The 19,349-nt window shown below is 40.7% G+C and overlaps 1 protein-coding gene across 13 annotated transcripts in view; it reads left to right on the forward strand.

Annotated features, from left to right (window-relative positions):
• The window catches only part of LOC128689171 (protein AF-10), a 236,773-nt gene that overhangs the window by 209,930 nt on the left and 7,494 nt on the right, over positions 1-19,349 (forward strand). For 2 of the 13 annotated variants that reach the window (XR_011392291.1, XR_011392294.1), the window contains one exon: positions 18,860-19,045. The exons of the other annotated variants lie outside the window; for them this stretch is intronic. The gene's annotated coding sequence lies outside the window, so the exon portion shown is untranslated. The remainder of the gene's footprint in view (positions 1-18,859; positions 19,046-19,349) is intronic. 13 annotated transcript variants of the gene reach the window in all.

Here is a 19,349-nt window from a genome sequence, read left to right on the forward strand (position 1 = left end):
TCCCAAGGTATGGAGGATTGCAGTAAATGCTGCAGCAAGAATGGAGGCAGTGAAGGGTTACAGCAACTCATCAGATGATGATGAAGTAGATGGAATATCAGGAAAAGAGGTATGGCATGCATAAAGCACCATCAGCTCGCTCAAACTGCCTATGGGAGTGACGAGTGGGGTTGTTTGTAAGAATGAGAAGAGGGAAATAATTGCTGTCGTGAAGATCAGGTACAACAGACCAAAGTTAAACACTTTAGAAGAGTGCAAGGATCTAACTGTGTAGTGTTTATGACATGGAGAGAAAGAAGTGAGAAAAGCCTCAAACTGACCCATGTGAGTCAGTGAGACCCTCCCCAGAGCAAATGATGATCATTAAAAGAGCAGTGGAGGTAAGGAAGAAATCAGAAATTAGATGCCAGGGATGGATAATGGGCAAGACAAGAAAGAGCAGATCGTCGTGTACCACTTGCCCAAATAATCGCGGACTACAGTAATGAAGTGAAGTTTAAAACTGTAAGCTGAGAAAAAAAAATAATGTAATTTTGCACAAGAAATTACATTTGTTGTTTATCTTATAAGAGCAAAAGAATTGAGGGATTATTGTAAAACATAGCCAGAGGTAGGAAGACCAACAGTGGAATGTAATTTAGGTTAGTATAAACAGATGCATACAGGAGAAATCTGGGAGAGCAACATTTGGAGCTTCCCTGATTTCCCTCTGTATCCTCTGATATTCCACTGTAATAAAGCCATTACCTATAAATAATAAGACAGTGGCAAAAAAAAAAAAAAGCAGTGGCTAGTAAAATCAATATCTGATGGTAGTGGTAAATTAGAAATTAGTGATTCATGGATAACTATAGATGGAAGATGTGGAGCAGGAGTTGGTGTAGAGAGTGAGAATGTAAAGGTGGGGGGTGGAGTCGATATCTAGTGCAGGCTTTGCCTCTTCAGTAAAGGTATTTATAGCCTCACTAGTTTTTAAAGACAAGGAAGCAGAAGGTAGTACCATACTACATGGCAAGAGGTAGATGGAATATAAAGTGGAGAGACATTGGCATCTACCAAAATTGAAGGAGACAGAGAGAGAGAAGAGGTGTCTTGGGATAAAGAAATATAGGTGGGTCAGGGGGAGGGGGGGGTAGTGACAGAATGTGGGGGTGGATGAACTTCCACAACTGTCACAGATGCAAGAGGCAAGACACAGACGTAGGGAAAGTTATGCATGAAGGAACAACAAGTTGGTAGGGAGTTTTGGTGACTGGGAGAGCTTTGGGTTTGAGGTTTTGGAGAAAGTGGAGGGGCCCAGTTTTGAAAGCTGTGTTGGTGAAGGAACATGGGAGATGGAGGAGGATGTTGCAGTAAGTATGGAAGAAGACAAAAAGGTAGGAACGTCAGAAGTTGTAAGAGAGGGCAGAACAGGGACCTGTGGGTACTGAGCAGCTCTGTGTGACATATGAGAGGCCCTCCTTTTCCTTGAGACAGCAGATTTCACTCTCTTGTGAGAAAACCTGGCTAAGGTAATAATATGCTGGGTGAGTTTCTCCACAGTTAATGTTAGTGGAGGGTTGGCTGCAGGATTAATTATTATGATCTGCTTCACCAAGAACTGGGCATTCTGCCAGTGATATACAAAATTTGGATGGATGGCCAAAATACCTACATTGCCTGCATTGTTGCAGTGTTGGGAGCAATTCCCACTCTTGTAAACATTGCCATCCTGTATAACTGGAGACTGGAAGCTCCCAGCAGTCAAAGTTCAGTTTGGCAATGATGCATGGATAATATCTCTGATCTTGTGCAAGGTGGACATAAGTTTCCACTTCGTTAACAGGGAGGTTATGGAGCTCAAGTTATTTCTTGAATGTCCAGGCCATACTGTGTAAATTCTTGTTGGACTATGGTGTTCAGGATGTGGACAGTACTGCAGCTAAAATTGAGAAAGGAATGCCTATATAGTGATAGAGATGTTTTTTGACAGACCAGTGAAAGGAAGGATTGTCAGCTTGTTCATCATCCATAACAATGACAATGCACATCTGACTCTTGAGAGCATGGAAGGGTACGTTGTGACCATACTTTATGAGTGCTTTGCAAATGCCATGGTCAATTAGGTTATCAGTAGATAGCATCGGCTGAAGAGAAAATAATTTTGTCCAACATTGTCTTTGAAAAACGTCTTGGAGGGAAAAAGGTTTTCAGATGATTTGTTTCTTAGGATGGGAGTAAGGAGTGGTGTCAGGATTTTGATCAAGTATAGGTTAAGGTTATTTGGATAACTGAGTCATGCTTTGCCAACAAGAGAGGTGGGCGACTGGAAACACCTGAAGTCATACCCCTTTGGCTGCCCCCTCCTGAAACTGAGAGGCAGCCTTCAGGAATACTTTCATTATCTTAAGATACATAAGACTGCTCACCAGGTCCCCAGAGGGTATCCCAGCACATCTCCAGATACTCCAGTTCCCAGGAAAAACAGCACCACCACTGAGCTCCTTGGTGGAATGTGTCAGATAGGTAATGATCCTTTTTCCCTCTGCCTAGGAGCTGAAATTCATGAGGTAGAAATATCCTCAAATAATGTGGCTGAATGGAAAGGAGGAGGAAATCGGTGGAGGTTATGTAGAGTCGATTTGAGGAAAGAGATCAGAGGTCTAATTCCTTGGCTTACAAACTCCTTTGCCATTCCAAAAGGAACTCCCCTTGAAGGGGCGATGTTATGTAGTGCAATTGAATGTGCTTCCATGTTATCTATATCAAAATCAAGCCACAGCAATTGGGCATCATCATGTCATATTTCTCAAGGACTCCATCTCTCCCCATTGTTTCATTCCTCACAACCTACAAGAGTATCAACCCCCTTTCGATTTTACTTCTTGCAGTGAGGAACCTTATGACATAACTTTTATGCTTTGTGAGCTTGAGTCAACACTACTGGCCATCTGTCTGAAGCTGGACCTGATAACATTCATATCTGTATGCTTCAACATTTACGCCCTTTGGCGCTCATCATCCTTTTATGTCTCTTCAATCTTCAGTGGGAAACCACTGTTTCTCTGTCTCTTTCATATGCCAGGTATTTTGGGCTATGACACCTCACTACCAATCCATTGCTCTTACTAGTATAATTTGTAAGTCATTAAAACATCTCATTAACAAATGGTTAGTATAGTACCCATTTGTAAACCTACAAGTCTTTCCCTACATCAGTTTGGCTTTCATGCGGGCTATCTACTATCAACCCCTTAATGTGCTTGGATAACTATGTTCATAATGCTTTTGTAAATAAGCACACTGTTATTAAAGTTTTTTTTTTTCATTATGACAATTTAGCCCAGACCTACTCCTTGGGCCTTCAGGACACACTTCCACTTTTGCTTATGGATTTATTATCGGACAGGCACGTCTGTTCCTCCCGGAGTCCTGCCCCACTTCCATGTGCAAGAGCTCACTTCCTGCTGTAACTTTTCAATAACTTTCTTGATCATTCTCATTCTCATGCTAGTGCAGTGTATACCAGTGGTTCTAAATTCCTGGTGGTGTTGGGCATGCAGCAGTTTTTCCTGACAGAATAATCAGAGGCCATTTCCTAGACTCATCCAGCAGCTTGGGAAAATTAGGGTACATTCCATGAGACCTCGAGAAAAGCCCCCAAAATTTTATACGTACTCTTAATTTGTTAATAAAGTTTTTGGCAATTTACTTTGTAGATGGAGTTTCTTGTCAACTTTAGAAATGTGCAGAGAGGGTTCATGTTGTCTTACTAGGCCTAGTTGGATGCTGTGAAGTTTAGACACCCAAACATGTGTATACAGTGGCTTCAATCCTTTCAGTGTCGGTCCTGTTGTATCATGGCTTTGAAGCCAGTGTCAGCCCCATAGCATTATGCCATGAGCTCAGCTTACTCAGATAAGCTGTGAGCACTAAATTTGGGTCTAGATATAAGAGAATTCAGTAACGAGAAAAAACTGCAACCGTGTTTTTGGTTTAAAACAGTGACTTTGTGGTGTATGTTTGTATGGTTTTTATGGTTGTATTCTTGGTTTGTTGGTCTTATTTGGTAGAATGGAAGATATTTTACAGAAATAGAGATAATTTTGATTAGTTTCTGGACTGAAAGTAGCTTGAAATTGAGCTCAAGGTAGTAGAATTGTTTAATTTTTGCTGATATTTCAGAGTACACAGTGATGTCCAACTGGCCAGCCTAGTATGCATTTAGGAATGCACTGGCAATATTTATACAGTTGTTACAATAATGTAGTAGTCTGCATAACAGTAAATTTTCTGGGTTTTTATTATGTAAATAAAAATTCAAAATGTATAGCAAGCATAATGTAAGTGGGGCCGGAGAGTGACTAAGGAGCAGAGGAAATGTTTATTTAGTGCCAGGAATGTCTACATTGTTTATTCTAGACCCTGTTTTCAAATTGGCAATTGTTGAATTTTGTGTGAAATTGGCCAAATTACCGATTTGAAATAGGTAAATGGGCAGTTTCTTGTACTCAATCGCTAGAATAAAAGGAATACTAGCAAAATAGCTATGAGTTTGGTCAACTGACACAATAGAACTGAATATACCAGGTAGTGTTTGGTAGTTATTTTTGAAAGAATTAGAGCAAGGCAGAGAGAAGGATTGCAGAATAACAAAGAGCTTTATAAAGGGTATGGGATGTGTAGACCAAGTGTTTATATTGAAGCATATAAGTGAACAATATTTAGATGAAAGTAAGGAAGTTTTCCTTGTATTTGTGACCCTTGTAGGTTTAGTGCTTTTTGATCATAAGAATAATCCTTGTATTTGTGGATTTAGAAAAGACGTATGATAGAGTGGATAGGGGAGCAATGTGGGAGATGTTGCAGTTGTATGAAATAGGTAGAGATTACTGAAAGCAGTTAAGAGTTTTTATGAGGATAGCAAGCTTCATGTTAGGGTATGTAGGAGAGAGGGAGATTATTTTCCAGTAAAAGTAGGTCTTAGATAAGGATGTGTGATGTCACCATAGTTAACATATTTGTAGATAGGGTTCTAAAAGAAGTGAATCCTAGGATGTTGGGGAGTTGTGGGATTAAAATATGCAGAATCTAATACAAAATGGGAATCGTCACAGTTGCTTTTGAGAGATTCTGAAGAGAAAATATAAAGGTTGGTGGACAAATTTGGGCGAGTTTGTAAAAGAAGGAAATTAAAGGTGAACATAGGAAAGAGCAAGGTGATGAGGATAACAAACTATTTAGGTAATGAAAGATTGGATATCAGATAGGAAGGAGGGAGTGTGGAAGAAGTGAATAGTGTTCAGATATTTGGGAGCAGATTAGTCAGCAGAAGGATCTGTGAAAGACAAGGTGAACCATAGAATTGATGAGGGGGAAAAGGTGGGTGGTACACTTAGATGTCTGTGGAGACAATGAATGTTATCCATAAAGGCAAAGAAGGAAATGTATGAGTAGAAATGTATGGGTGTGAAGCATGGGTTGTTGCAGCAAGGATGAGGCTGGAGGAAGTAGAGATGTCATGTCTGAGGGCAATATGTGGTGTAAATATTATGCAGGAAATTCATAGCTTGATGATTAGGAGAAGGTACGGGGCTACTAAAAGTATTATCCAGAGGGCTAAGAAGGGTTGTTGAGGTGATTTGAGCAAAACAGAGCAAAGATGCACTTCAGAATACCTGAGTGCACTATTACAATCATTTACTAGCAGTTCTTGAGTGATATTGACTTAAGATTCCCAACCATAAACATCACTACAACAGCAACAACCTTCCACAAGGTGCTCAGTAGGACAACAGCCACCCTCTCCACTCAGTTCAAGATTATTATGTACAGTAGGGCCCCACTTATACAGCGGGTTAGGTTCCAGGCTATCACCGGAAAGCAGAACGCCTTTTTTTCCATTTATAAAGGCATATAAATGCCAGACAACAAGTTTATACTAAATTATATTAAGTTAGTAATAGAACTAGGCATTAAAAACACAAAAAGTAAAATACAGTGGACCCCCGCATAACGATGGCATCACATAGCGATTATTTCGCATACCGCTTACTTTAATCGCAAAATTTTTGCCGCGCATACCGATTAAAAACCCGCTCACCGATTTTCGTCCGAGACGCGTCCAATGTGCGCCCTCACCCAGCCTCACATGTGCCGCCCGTGCCATTGTTTACCAGGCAGCCTCCGCGCTAACATCCAAGCATACACTCGGAATATTTCGTATTATTACAGTGTTTTCGGTGGTGTTTCTGGAAAATAAGTGACCATGGGCCCCAAGAAAGCTTCTAGTGCCAACCGTACACCAATAAGGGTAAGGATACCCATTGAAATGAAGAAAGAGATCATTGATAAGTATGAAAGTGGAGTGCGTATTGCCGACCTAGTCAAGTTGTACAAGAAACCCCAATCAACCATCGCTACTATTGTGGGCACCAAAAAGACAATCAAGGAAGCTGTTGTTGCCAAAGGTTTAACTGTGTTTTCGAAACAAAGATCGCAAGTGATGGAAGATGTTGAGAGACTCTTATTGGTGTGGATAAATGAAAAACAGCTAGCAGGAGATAGCGTCTCTCAAGCGATCATATGTGAAAAGGCTAGGAAGTTGCATGACGATTTAATTAAAAAAATGCCTGCAACTAGTGATGATGTGAGTGAATTTAAGGCCAGCAAAGGTTGGTTTGAGAGATTTAAGAAGCGTAGTGGCATCCATAGTGTGATAAGGCATGGTGAGGCTGCCAGTTCGGACCACAAAGCAGCTGAAAAATATGTGCAGGAATTCAAGGAGTATATAGAAACTGAAGGACTGAAACCTGAACAAGTGTTTAATTGTGATGAAACAGGCCTGTTCTGGAAGAAAATGCCAAGCAGGACCTACATTACTCAGGAGGAAAAGGCACTCCCAGGACATAAGCCTATGAAAGACAGGCTTACTTTGTTGATGTGTGCCAATGCTAGTGGTGATTGCAAAGTTAAGCCTTTATTAGTGTATCACTCTGAAACTCCCAGAGCGTTCAGGCAAAAGAATGTCCTCAAGGATAATTTGTGTGTGCTGTGGAGATCAAACAGTAAGGCATGGGTCACTAGGGACTTTTTCTATAACTGGTTACACCATGCATTTGCCCCCAATGTGAAAGATTACCTAACTGAAAAGAAATTAGAACTTAAGTGCCTCCTGGTGTTAGACAATGCCCCTGGTCATCCTACAGACGTGGCAGAGCGACTTTATGGGGACATGAGCTTCATTAAGGTGAAGTTTTTGCCTCCTAATACCACTCCTCTCCTGCAGCCCATGGACCAGCAGGTTATTTCCAACTTCAAGAAACTGTACACAAAAGCTCTGTTTGAAAGGTGCTTTGTAATGACCTCAGAAACTCGACTGACTCTAAGAGAGTTTTGGAGAGATCACTTTAATATCCTCAATTGTGTAAACCTTATAGGTAAGGCTTGGGAGGAAATGACTAAGAGGACCTTGAACTCTGCTTGGAAGAAACTGTGGCCAGAATGTGTAGACAAAAGGGATTTTGAAGGGTTTGAGGCTAACCCTGAGAATCCTGTGCCAGTTGAGGAATCCATTGTGGCATTGGGAAAGTCCTTGGGGTTGGAGGTTAGTGGGGAGGATGTGGAAGAGTTGGTGGAGGAGGACAATGAAGAACTAACCACTGATGAGCTGATAGATCAACTTCAAGAGCAAGAGGCCAGACCTGGGGAAACTGGTTCAGAGGAGGGGAGAGAGAAATTGAAGAAGTTGCCTACTACAAAGATAAAGGAAATCTGTGCAAAGTGGCTTGAAGTGCAAACCTTCATGGATGAAAATCACCCTCACACAGCTATTGCAAGCCGTGCTGGTGATTATTACACTGACAATGTTGTGAAACACTTTAGGCAAGTCATAAAGGAACGAGAGGTACAGGCCACTATGGACAGATATCTTGTGCGAAAGAAGTCCAGTGACTCTGAAGCTGGCCCTAGTGGCATTAAAAAAAGAAGGGAAGTAACCCCAGAAAAGGACTTACTACCTCAAGTCCTAATGGAAGGGGATTCCCCTTCTAAACAGTAAGAAGATAATGCTCTCCCCTCCTCCCATCCCATCAATCATCACCAGATCTTCAATAAAAGTAAGTGTCATGTAAGTGTGCATGCCTTTTTCAGTTTGTGTGTATTAAAATTAATATTTCATGTGGTAAAAAAAATTTTTTTTTCATACTTTTGGGTGTCTTGCACAGATTAATTTTATTTCCATTATTTCTTATGGGGAAAATTCATTCACATAACGATTATTTCGCATAACAATTACCCCTCTTGCACGGATTAAAATCGTTAACCGGGGGTCCACTGTACATACACAGTACATTCATTACATATCTTTAAGTATTTGTAATCTTAATGTAGGGCGAGAGGTGAGTAGTACTTATTTGTATTAAATCAGGTGTAGGTAGCCCTGGCTCCCCGTCTCATACTTAATATACGATCTTTAACCCGTAAACGGTCCAAGCAGATCCATGTTCACATGCGTAGAGCTCCAAAAGTAGGTCTACGTTTTTTTACATATTTTCAAATACAGTGGACCCCCGGTATTCGATATTAATCCGTTCCTGAGAGCTCATCGAATACCGAAAATATCAAAAAGAAATAATGGAAATTAAATTAATCTGTGCAAGACACCCAAAAGTATGAAAAAAAAAAAAATTTACCACATGAAATATTAATTTTAATACACACAAACTGAAGAAGACATGCACAGTTACATGACACTTATCTTTATTGAAGATCTGGTGATGATTGATGGGATGGGAGGAGGGGAGTGTGTGGATGGTGTTAGTGTTTAGAAGGGGAATCCCCTTCGATTAGGACTTGAGGTAACAAGTCCTTTTCCGGGGTTACTTCCCTTCTTCTTTTAACCCTTTGACTGTTTCAGGCCCCTTTCTGAAACTGTCATTCTATGTCGCTAAATTTTTGAAAAAAAAAAAAAAAATTTTTATGGAATGATAGAGAATCTTTTCCCGATGGTAATGACACCAAAAGTTTGAAATTTGGTCGAAAACTCATGGAATTACGCTCCCGCGAAGTTAGCGGTCTCGGCGACATATGTGTATTGGCGACTTCGCCGAATTTGAGCCCTATTTTCAGCCAATTCCATTGTTCCAGTTGACCAAACTCATAGCTATTTCTTTAGAACTCCATTTTATCTATCAGCTGAGTACAAGAAACCTCCCATTTACCAATTTGGACTACCCAATATTGTGGTCAGAAAATGGCAATTTGGCCAATTTCACACAAACTAAAAAAGATGCCAATTTCAAAATAGGGTCCAAAATAAACAAGAGACATTCTTGGCACTAAAATAACATATCCTCTGTTCATTAGTCACATCTCTAGGCCCCTCTTATATTATTATTGCTTTCTATTTTGATTTTTTATTCATACAAAAAAATACAAAATTTACTGTTATGCAGACTACTGCATTATTGTAAAAGTGGTATAAATAATATCAGTGCACTAGTGAAAGAATATTAGACTCCCCAGTTGACGTGTATTGGATGTGTGGTGTGATTTGTTTGCTCCTGAACATTGGTAAAAATTGAACATTTCCGCTACTTTGAGCTCAGTTTCAAGGTCGTTTTCATCGTCAAAGTAATGAAAATCCTCTCTATTTCTGTAATATGTTTTCCATTTTATCACCTAAGACCATGAAAACGCAAATACATCGATAAATATTATACGAAAATACACCTCAAAGTCGGCGTTTTAATAAAAAAAAACTATCAGTTTTTTTTTCTCATTACGCACTGTGTGCTGCAAGATTTTTTTTATGTGGTGCACACTGACCACAGAGACCCATTCTTTCACATGTGGGCCTACCAGCTTTCTTCCGCTTGATTTGAAGCCGCTAGAATTATTGAGTATATATACGTCTGAAACACTGGCTCATAAGACGTATATATACGACCAAAACAGTCAAAGGGTTAATGCCACTAGGACCAGCTTGAGAGTCACTGGACCTCTGTCGCACAACAAATCTGTCCATAGAGCTCTGTACCTCCCGTTCCTTTACGATTTGTCTAAAATGGGCCACAACATTGTCATTGTAATAGTCACCAGCACGGCTTGCAATAGCTGTCTTAGGGTGATTTTCATCCATAAAGGTTTGCATTTCAACCCACTGTGCACACATTTCCTTAATTTTTGAAGTAGGCACAATGGATTCCACAACTGGCATAGGCTTCTCAGGGTTAGCCCCAAACCCTTCAAAATCTTTCTTAATTTCCATACTAATTCTCACTCTTTTTACCACAGGGTTGGCACTAGAAGCTTTCTTGGGGCCCATGGTGACTTATTTTGCAGAAACAAGCACCAAACACAGTGATAATATGGAATGTATCGATTGTATCCTTAGATGCGCGCACACTGGCTGGCTTGTAAACACTGGCACACAAGGGGCAGTTCAGGCCACGCGTGGACACGTCTTGTACGAATTGTATCGAATACCGGGTTTTCAGTTGGATACCGAGGCAAAAATTTTGTGTTAAAATGCATCGAATACCGGATTTATCGAATACCGATGCCATCGAATACCGGGCGTCCACTGTATAACAAAAAAAAAAAAAACTTAGATCAAAGTTTTTTACACGTTTTCAAATGTAAAAAAAAAATGTACTTTTTTTACATACAGTGGTTCCTCAATTATCGTCCTTAATCCGTTCCTGGAAGTGTGACTATTATCGAAATAGATGATTTTCGAATCAATTTTCCCCATAAGAAATAATGTAAATCCAATTAATTCGTTCCAGACACCCAGAAGTATCAACAACAATTTTTTTTTTTTACCTAAAAGATAGATTTACATGCACAAAAGAATGAACATTCAACATGACAGTTACCTTTATTGAAGGCTGTTGTTGATGAATGGAAGACAGGGAAGAGGAGAGAGGGAAGAGAGGTTATTGTTTGGAAGGGGAATCCCCCTCTATAAGGACTCTAGGTCACTTCAGGGGTCACTTCCCTAGCATAAATATAGATTTACGTGCAGAAAAAAATGCCAAATAAATGTAAAGCACTAATAAAATGTATAAATAAACATTGGTAATAGAGGTAGTTGATGAGTGGAACGGTCTACCTAGTAGGGTGATCGAAGCTTAAACATTGGGTAGTTTCAAATTTAGGTTGGATAAATTCATGAGTGAGAGAGGTTGGATTTGAGTCGGACTTGCACCTGAGCTTATTGCTTGGGTAGCATTTGTTCTGTTAGTGGGTTAGAATTGTGAAGGACTGGCCTAGTTTGGGCCAACAGGCTTATTGCAGTGCTCCTCCTTTCTTATGTTCTAAAAGCTATGGCTTGGGTAGTTCAAATTTAGGTTGGATAAATACACGAGTGAGAGGGGTTGGATTTGAGTCAGACTTGCACCTGAGTTTATTGCTTGGGTAGCATTTGTTCTGTTAGTGGGTTGGATTTGTGAAGGACCGGCCTAGTATGGGCCAGCAGGCCTACTACAGTGTTCCTCCTTTCTTATGTTCTTATTGAAGACTTGTTTGTGTGAGGGAGGGATGGCAAGTTTGTTGGAGAATGACCCTAATATCAACTCTACAGCTTATTTATCTATCACAATTCAACTAATATGACATAATAAACAATATTAAAAACATAGAAACATGGAATATACTCTAGAATGAATAAAATAAGTCATTACGTATGTCATGAGAGGTGTTGTGTTGTTGTTGGGTATATAAGGGCCACTGAGAGTAAGCCATCCATAATGGTGGTGAAGCAGCAGCTGAGGCAGTGGTGTTTTCTGTAGCCCTGTACAAGTCCAACAACATTGGGGGAGTTGGTAGAATTGCTGAATCACTAAAGAAGGAACCCTCTACCACCATCACTACCACCTTCTACCACTATTACAACTGTTACCACCATCGCTACTACCTTCTACCACCATCAGCCACTATCACAACTGCTTCCACTCTACCACCACCACCTTTGTATTTTTCTACAAACTTTTTCATAAATTATGTGTGTTTCTCATATTCTTTACCAAAGGGCTGGCACTAGAAGCTTTCTTTGGAGTCATGGTAGCTTATTTAGCCCTTGCAAGCACTAAAATCAATGAAATATTATGAAATATTTCGTAGGAGCAAGTGAGGGGACCGTCACTCACTGGTAAACAATGGCACCCTGGCTGGGAAGGCAGGCCCAGGCAGCTCAGAGCATGAGTACGCGTCCCGGACGAAGGATGATTAGCGAGTTAACGGACCATTTGCGAGCCAATGTTTAGACGAAATAATGGGACAATTTCCGAAATGGACGACTTTCAGGCCGGACGATTATTGAGGGACCACTGTACAGTGGTCCCTCAATAATCGTCCGGCCTGAAAGTCGTCCATTTCGGAAATAGTCCCGTTTTTTCGTCAAAATATTGGCTCGCAAATGGTCCGGTAACTCGCTAATAGTCCTAATAGTCTTTCGTCCCGGACGCGTACTCACGCTCTGAGCCGCCTCGGCCTTTCCTTCCCAGCCAGTGTGCCATTGTTTACCAGTGAGTGATGGTCCCCTCACATGCTCCTACGAAATATTTCATAATATTCCATTGATTTTAGTGCTTACAAGTGCTAAATAAGCTACCATGGCTCCAAATAAAGCTTCTAGTGCCAGCCCTTTGGTAAAGAATGTGAGAAACACATAATTTATGAAAAAGTTTGTAGAAAAATACATAGATGGTGGTGGTAGAGTGGAAGCAGTTGTGTTAGTGGTTGATGAACATAAGAAAGGAGGATCACTGCAGCAGGTCTGTTGGCCCATGCTCGGCAGGTCCTTTACAATTCATCCCACTAACGAAACATTTTCCCAACCCAGTCCTCAATGCTACCCAAGAAATAAGCTCTGATAACTCTATCCACTCATTTGCAAGTCCCAAATGAGTGGATAGAGTTATCAGAGCTTATTTCTTGGGTAACATTGAGGACTGGGTTGGGAAAATGTTTCGTTAGTGGGATGAATTGTAAAGGACCTGCCGAGCATGGGCCAACAGGCCTGCTGCAGTGATCCTCCTTTCTTATGTTCTTATGTTCATCAACCACTATCACAACTGCTTCCACTCTACCACCACCATCTTTGTATTTTTCTACAAACTTTTTCATAAATAACGTGTTTCTCACATTCTTTACCAAAGGGCTGGCACTAGAAGCTTTCTTTGGTGGTAGTGATGGTGGTAGAAGGTAGTAGTGATGGTGGTAGAAGGTAGTAGTGATGGTGGTAGAAGATAGTAGTGCTGGTGGTAGAAGGTAGTAGTCATGGTGGTAGAAGGTAGTAGTGATGGTGGTAACAGTTGTAATGGTGGTAGAAGGTTGTAGTGATAGTGGTAGTGGGTTCCTTCTTTAGTGATTCAGTGATTCTACCAACTCCTCCAATGTTGTTGGAGTTATATAGGGCTACAAAAACCACCGCCGACTCAGCTGCTGCTTCACCACCATTATGGACGGCTTACACTCAGTGGCCCTTATATACCCAACAACAACACAACACCTGGAAATATAAACACATATGCAGTATGAACATTAAAATGGTATAAAATACCGACAGGTTGTTAGGTAAGACACATATGCAACAGTTAGGTATCTTTATTTCAAAACGTTTCTCCTACACAGTAGGCTTCTTCAGTCGAGTACAGAAAAGTTGATAGAAGCAGAAGAGACTTGAAGACGATGTAATCAGTCCATCACCCTTAAAGTTTGAGGTGGTCAGTCCCTCAGTCTGGAGAAGAGCATTGTTCCGTAGTATGAAACAACATGGGTGATGGACTGATTACATCGTCTTCAAGTCTCTTCTGCTTCTATCAACTTTTCTGTACTCGACTGAAGAAGCCTGCTGTGTAGGCGAAACGTTTCGAAATAAAGATACCTAACTGTTGCATTTGTGTCTTACCTAACAACATATGCAGTATAATGTGATCCTTTATTGACAACGTTTCACCCACACAGTGGGCTTTTTCAAGTCACACACAGATCTCCACACAGTGGGCTTTTTCAAGTCACACACAGATCTGTGTGTGATTTGAAAAAGCCCACTGTGTGGGTGAAACGTTGTCAATAAAGGATCACATTATACTGCATATGTGTTTATATTTCCATTGTGTCGGTATTTTATACCATTTATTTCCAACACAACACCTCTCGTGACATACGTAATGACTTATTTTATTCATTCTAGAGTATATTCTGTTTCTATGTTATTAATATTGTTTATTATGTCATATTAGTTGAATTTTGATAGATAAATAAGCCATAGAGTTGATATTAGTGTCATATTCTCCAACAATAAACTTGCCATCCCTCCCTCACACAAACAAATAGCCAATAAGAACATAACAATGGAAGAACACTGCAGGTCTACTGGCCCATACAAGGCAGGTCCTTATCAAAATGACCTCCACCCAAAGCTACCCAAGAATTTACTCCCGTACCCAATGACACAAATCAAACTCAGCTCCTCCAACTCGTATATTTGTCCAATCTCTTCTTAAAGCTACCCTAGGTCCTAGCCTCGATCACCCTACTGGTAAGTGTGATGTTAAATAAGAACTTAAGAAAGTAGGAACACTGGAACAGGCCTGCTGGCCCATATTAGGCCGTTCCTTCACAAATCCAACCCACTAACAGAACAAATGCTACCCAAGCAATAAACTCAGGTGCAAGTCTGACTCAAATCCAACCCCTTTCACTTGTGTATTTATCCAGCCTAAATTTGAAACTACCCAAGCCATAGCTTTTAGAACATTGAAAAGGAGGAACACTGCAATAAGCCTGTTGGCCCATACTAGGCCGGTCCTTCACAAATCCAACCCACTAACAGAACAAATGCTACCCAAGCAATAAGCTCAGGTGCAAGTCCGACTCAAATCCAACCCCTCTCACTCGTGTATTTATCCAACCTAAATTTGAAACTACCCAATGTTTTAGCTTCAATCACCCTACTAGGCAGACCATTCCACTCATCAACTATCCCTGTTACCAATGTTCATTTATACATTTTATTAGTGCCCTAGAGTCTTTATTGAGGGGGATTTCCCTTCCAAATAACCTCTCTTCCCTCTCTCCTCCTCCCTGTCTTCCATTCATCAACAACAGCCTTCAATAAAGGTAACTGTCATGTTGAATGTTCATTCTTTTGTGCATGTAAATCTATCTTTTAGGTAAAAAAAAAAAAATTTTTGTTGATACTTCTAGGTGTCTGGAACGAATTAATTGGATTTACATTTCTTATGGGGAAAATTGATTCGAAAATCGTCCATTTCGATAATAGTCCCACTTCCAGGAACGGATTATGGACGATTATTGAGGGACCACTGTACTTTCAAATGTTGAAAAAACGTATATATACGTTTGGACCATTTACAGGTTAAAACAGCCCAGAGAGTTAAAATACACATACAGTACACTCCTTATTTATCTTAAAATATGTGTAGTCTTAATGTAGGAAGAGAGGTGAGTAGTATTTATTTGTAGGAAGACAGTGTAAGTAGCCGGTAGGTGTAGCCCGCCTGGGCTACACCTACCAGCTACCTACACTGTGGCCCAGAGCCATATTATTAGCATCAACATACCTTGTTCAAGGAATTTAATCGTTTCTAACAACTACCTTTAGATGCCATCATAAACGAAGGGAGAAGTAATGAATAATTCATGCTGAAAATTGTAAACAAAAGCGGAGTGGGGGAGTGGCTGGGCCAAACGCAGATTCATACACGTTTTCTCTGGTGCCTGACCAGAGAAAACATAATGTTGTCCCTCTGCCCAGCTACCACACAGGGCCACAAGTAGTATTATCAGAGCAAATATAAAATATGGAATAAATGCCAGACAACAAGTTTACACTAACTTACATTAAGTTAGCAATAGAAACAGGCATTAAAAACACAATAAAAGATAAGATTCACACAGAGTACACTTATTGCTTATCTTAAAATAGTAATATTAATGTGTGAGTGGCAGGGTGTTCATTGAATAAAATCAGAATGGCACACCATCATCCTCTAACTTGGCACTTAGAGCAAGAGGCTTACGACTCCTCTTTTTATCACAGCTAAGCTTAGACGCCATTGTCAGTGAGAGCCAACTAGTTAACGAAAGATTAAACGAGAGAGAGAACGAGATACAGAGTTCAGACAATGTAAGAACACAAACTGAACAGGTAGTGGGCGATCACTTGGTCAGGCGAAATAAATGGTATTAATATGTGTCTACTTTTAGTTCATTCACGTACATTTGTAAGAGTTTGTAAAACTTTTACCTTACAATATTTTTTTTATTATAATAATTACCTCACAATACAAATGCTCTTACATTGTGTACAAGTTAGTACAGAATAAACAAACAGCAACACTCCCATTCTCTTGCAACACACCATTTTTAGAGTGAATGAAGTTGATAATATTATCATCATCATCATCATCATCATGAAAAGCGCTAAACCCAGAAGGGTCGGGAATTGCTATATACAGTGGACCCCCGCATACCGTACGCATCACATAACGTTCAATCCGCATACCGCTCGCTTTTATCGCAAAAATTTTGCCTCGCATACCGCTCAAAAACCCGCTCACCGCTCTTCGTCCGAGACGCGTCCAATGTGCGCCCTTAGCCAGCCTCACATGTGCCGCCGGTGGCATTGTTTACCAGCCAGCCTCCGCGGTAACATCCAAGCATACAATCGGAACATTTCGTATTATTACAGTGTTTTTGGTGATTTTATCTGCAAAATAAGTGACCATGGGCCCCAAGAAAGCTTCTAGTGCCAACCCTACAGCAATAAGGGTGAGAATTACTATAGAGATGAAGAAAAAGATCATTGATAAGTATGAAAGTGGAGTGCGTGTCTCCGAGCTGGCCAGGTTGCATAATAAACCCCAATCAACCATCGCTACTATTGGTGGTACAGCTGCTGCTGCTGCTGTTGTACCACTGTCAGCTGCTGCTGTTGCTGCTGTAGTACCGTCTGCTGCTGCTGTAGTACCGTCTGCTGCTGCTGTAGCATCGTCTGCTGCTGCTGTAGCACTGTCAGCTGCTGCTGCTGTTGTACCACCGTCAGCTGCTGCTGCTGTAGTACCGTCTGCTGCTGCTGTAGTACCGTCTGCTGCTGCTGTAGCATCGTCTGCTGCTGCTGTAGCACTGTCAGCTGCTGCTGCTGCTGCTGCTGTAGCATCATCTGCTGCTGCTGTAGCATCGTCTGCTGCTGCTGTAGCACTGTCAGCTGCTGCTGCTGCTGCTGTAGCACTGTTGTTGGTGTGGCTTATTGAGAATACCAAGAAACAATTAACCCCAGAGGATTTGCCACTCAGGATAACCCAAAAAAGTCAGTGTCATCGAAGACTGTCTAATTTATTTCCATTGGGGTCCTTAATCTTGTCTCCCAGGATGCAACCCACACCAGTCAACTAACACCCAGGTGAACAGGGAAAAATGCCTGGAACTAGTGCTCATATTGGTGAATTTAAAGCCAGCAAAGGTTGGTTTGAGAGATTTAAGAATCGTAGTGGCATACACAGTGTGATAAGGCCTGTTCTGGAAGAAAATGCCAAACAGGACCTACAGTACTCAGGAGGAAAAGGCACTCCCAGGACACAGTGTCTCATCAGTCATTGCTGCATCTTCAATAAAGGTAAGTGTCATTTATTCTTCATTTAGTAGAGTAGTACATGCACAATATATATTGTGCATGTACTACTCTACTATTGTGCATGTATCCTTCTCTTTGTGTGTAGGAAAATGTATATTTCATGTGGTAAAAATTTTTTTTTCATACTTTTGGGTGTCTTGCACGGATTAATTTGATTTCCATTATTTCTTATGGGGAAAATTCATTCGCATACCGATCATTTCGCATAACAATGAGCCCTCTTGCACGGATTAAAGTCGCTATGCGGGGGTCCACTGTATAGAGTGAGGGCATACGAAAGGAATATTTTTCTTCAGTTATCCCCCAGTGTTTGACTAGAGAAAATATAATTCTTCAGACACTACCTATGCAGCCGCTTTGTAAACAAATATCATATTTACACCAGTTTTTATTCTGTGAATAGCTTCCCACCTTCACACCCGTTGGCAACAACATTGGTCTACTCTGCTCAGTAACAAATTTCAGTCTATTAAACCGAGTATTGGTTACTGGCCGTCTTCTTATCACCAGTGTCGAGGTTGGGAGACTACTCTCTCCCGTCTTTGTATTGGCCATACTCGTCTTACTCATGGATATCTCATGGAGAGGCGCCCTACTCCTCTCTCTGAGAATTGTCAGGTTCCATTATCGGTCAGCCACATTCCATTAGACTGCCCACTTTATCAACGAGCACGCAGGATATACCTCCGTCGTCGTCTTCGCTCTGCTGCTCTCTCTTTACCTTCCCTTCTCGCTGATGGACCCACCTTTCATCCGGACTCTCTCATTAACTTTTTGACAACTGACTGACTTCACAAACTCTGATGATACCTTCAGCCCTTTCTACCTCAATCTCTTGCTGCCCTGTACCCCCGCACTATCCCCTGCCCCGCTGTTTTTTGTAACCTACTGATCATCCCTCCCCCCTTCTGCCGCCCAATACCCTCGCTTCCTTCCCTGCCTTGCAGCGCTGTATAGCCCTTGTGGCTTAGCGCTTCTTTTTTATTATAATAATAATAATAATATATTAATGTAAATAAGACATTTAATGTGCCCAAGAGTGATGTTTATTATGTACTATTGGCATCATGAGTAGAGAGAGACTTAACAATTTTAATGTGTACCTGCACACCAGCACAGTGTGTAAGTATATTTAGGTACAGATACACATAAGTATAATTATCAGAGTACATATGAAATATGCAGTAACTGTAAAATACTTGAAATTTTGGAAAGTTTCCAGACATAATAGATGTGGTCACAGAGAAAGTAAACAAACCGGGTGGGGTGCGCCGTATTTGAAAGACCGCTTGCCGTATAGCAAATTTTGGTCATAAATTGACATCGCCATATTAGTGGAATGCAGTAAGGCGAAACACCGTACAGCGGGGCCCTACTGTACTATCAACCAGCCTTTTTATGGTAAGAATTTGTTTTATACATAGTTTTAGCTATAGCCCTATTTTTCTCATGTTTTTCACAGCACAAGTTGTGATATCACAAGTAGCTCAGAGTTCCAGGAATTATGGAAGTCTACTGTAACAAAAGAAATACAGAGGGCAATAGATGATGGTGTAACTGAGGTTAAAAGTGCATAGGGAAGTCTATTTTGCTGGGAAACTGAGGTATTTCCTTAAGATTGTTATTCCAAGAGGCTCATCAGATGATATACTGAAATCAGTTTTTCATATTTAAAAAGTAGTATTATAGGATTGTTTAGGAATTG

Source organism: Cherax quadricarinatus, chromosome 21, assembly GCF_038502225.1.
Source record: "Cherax quadricarinatus isolate ZL_2023a chromosome 21, ASM3850222v1, whole genome shotgun sequence".
Taxonomy (NCBI): domain Eukaryota; kingdom Metazoa; phylum Arthropoda; class Malacostraca; order Decapoda; family Parastacidae; genus Cherax; species Cherax quadricarinatus.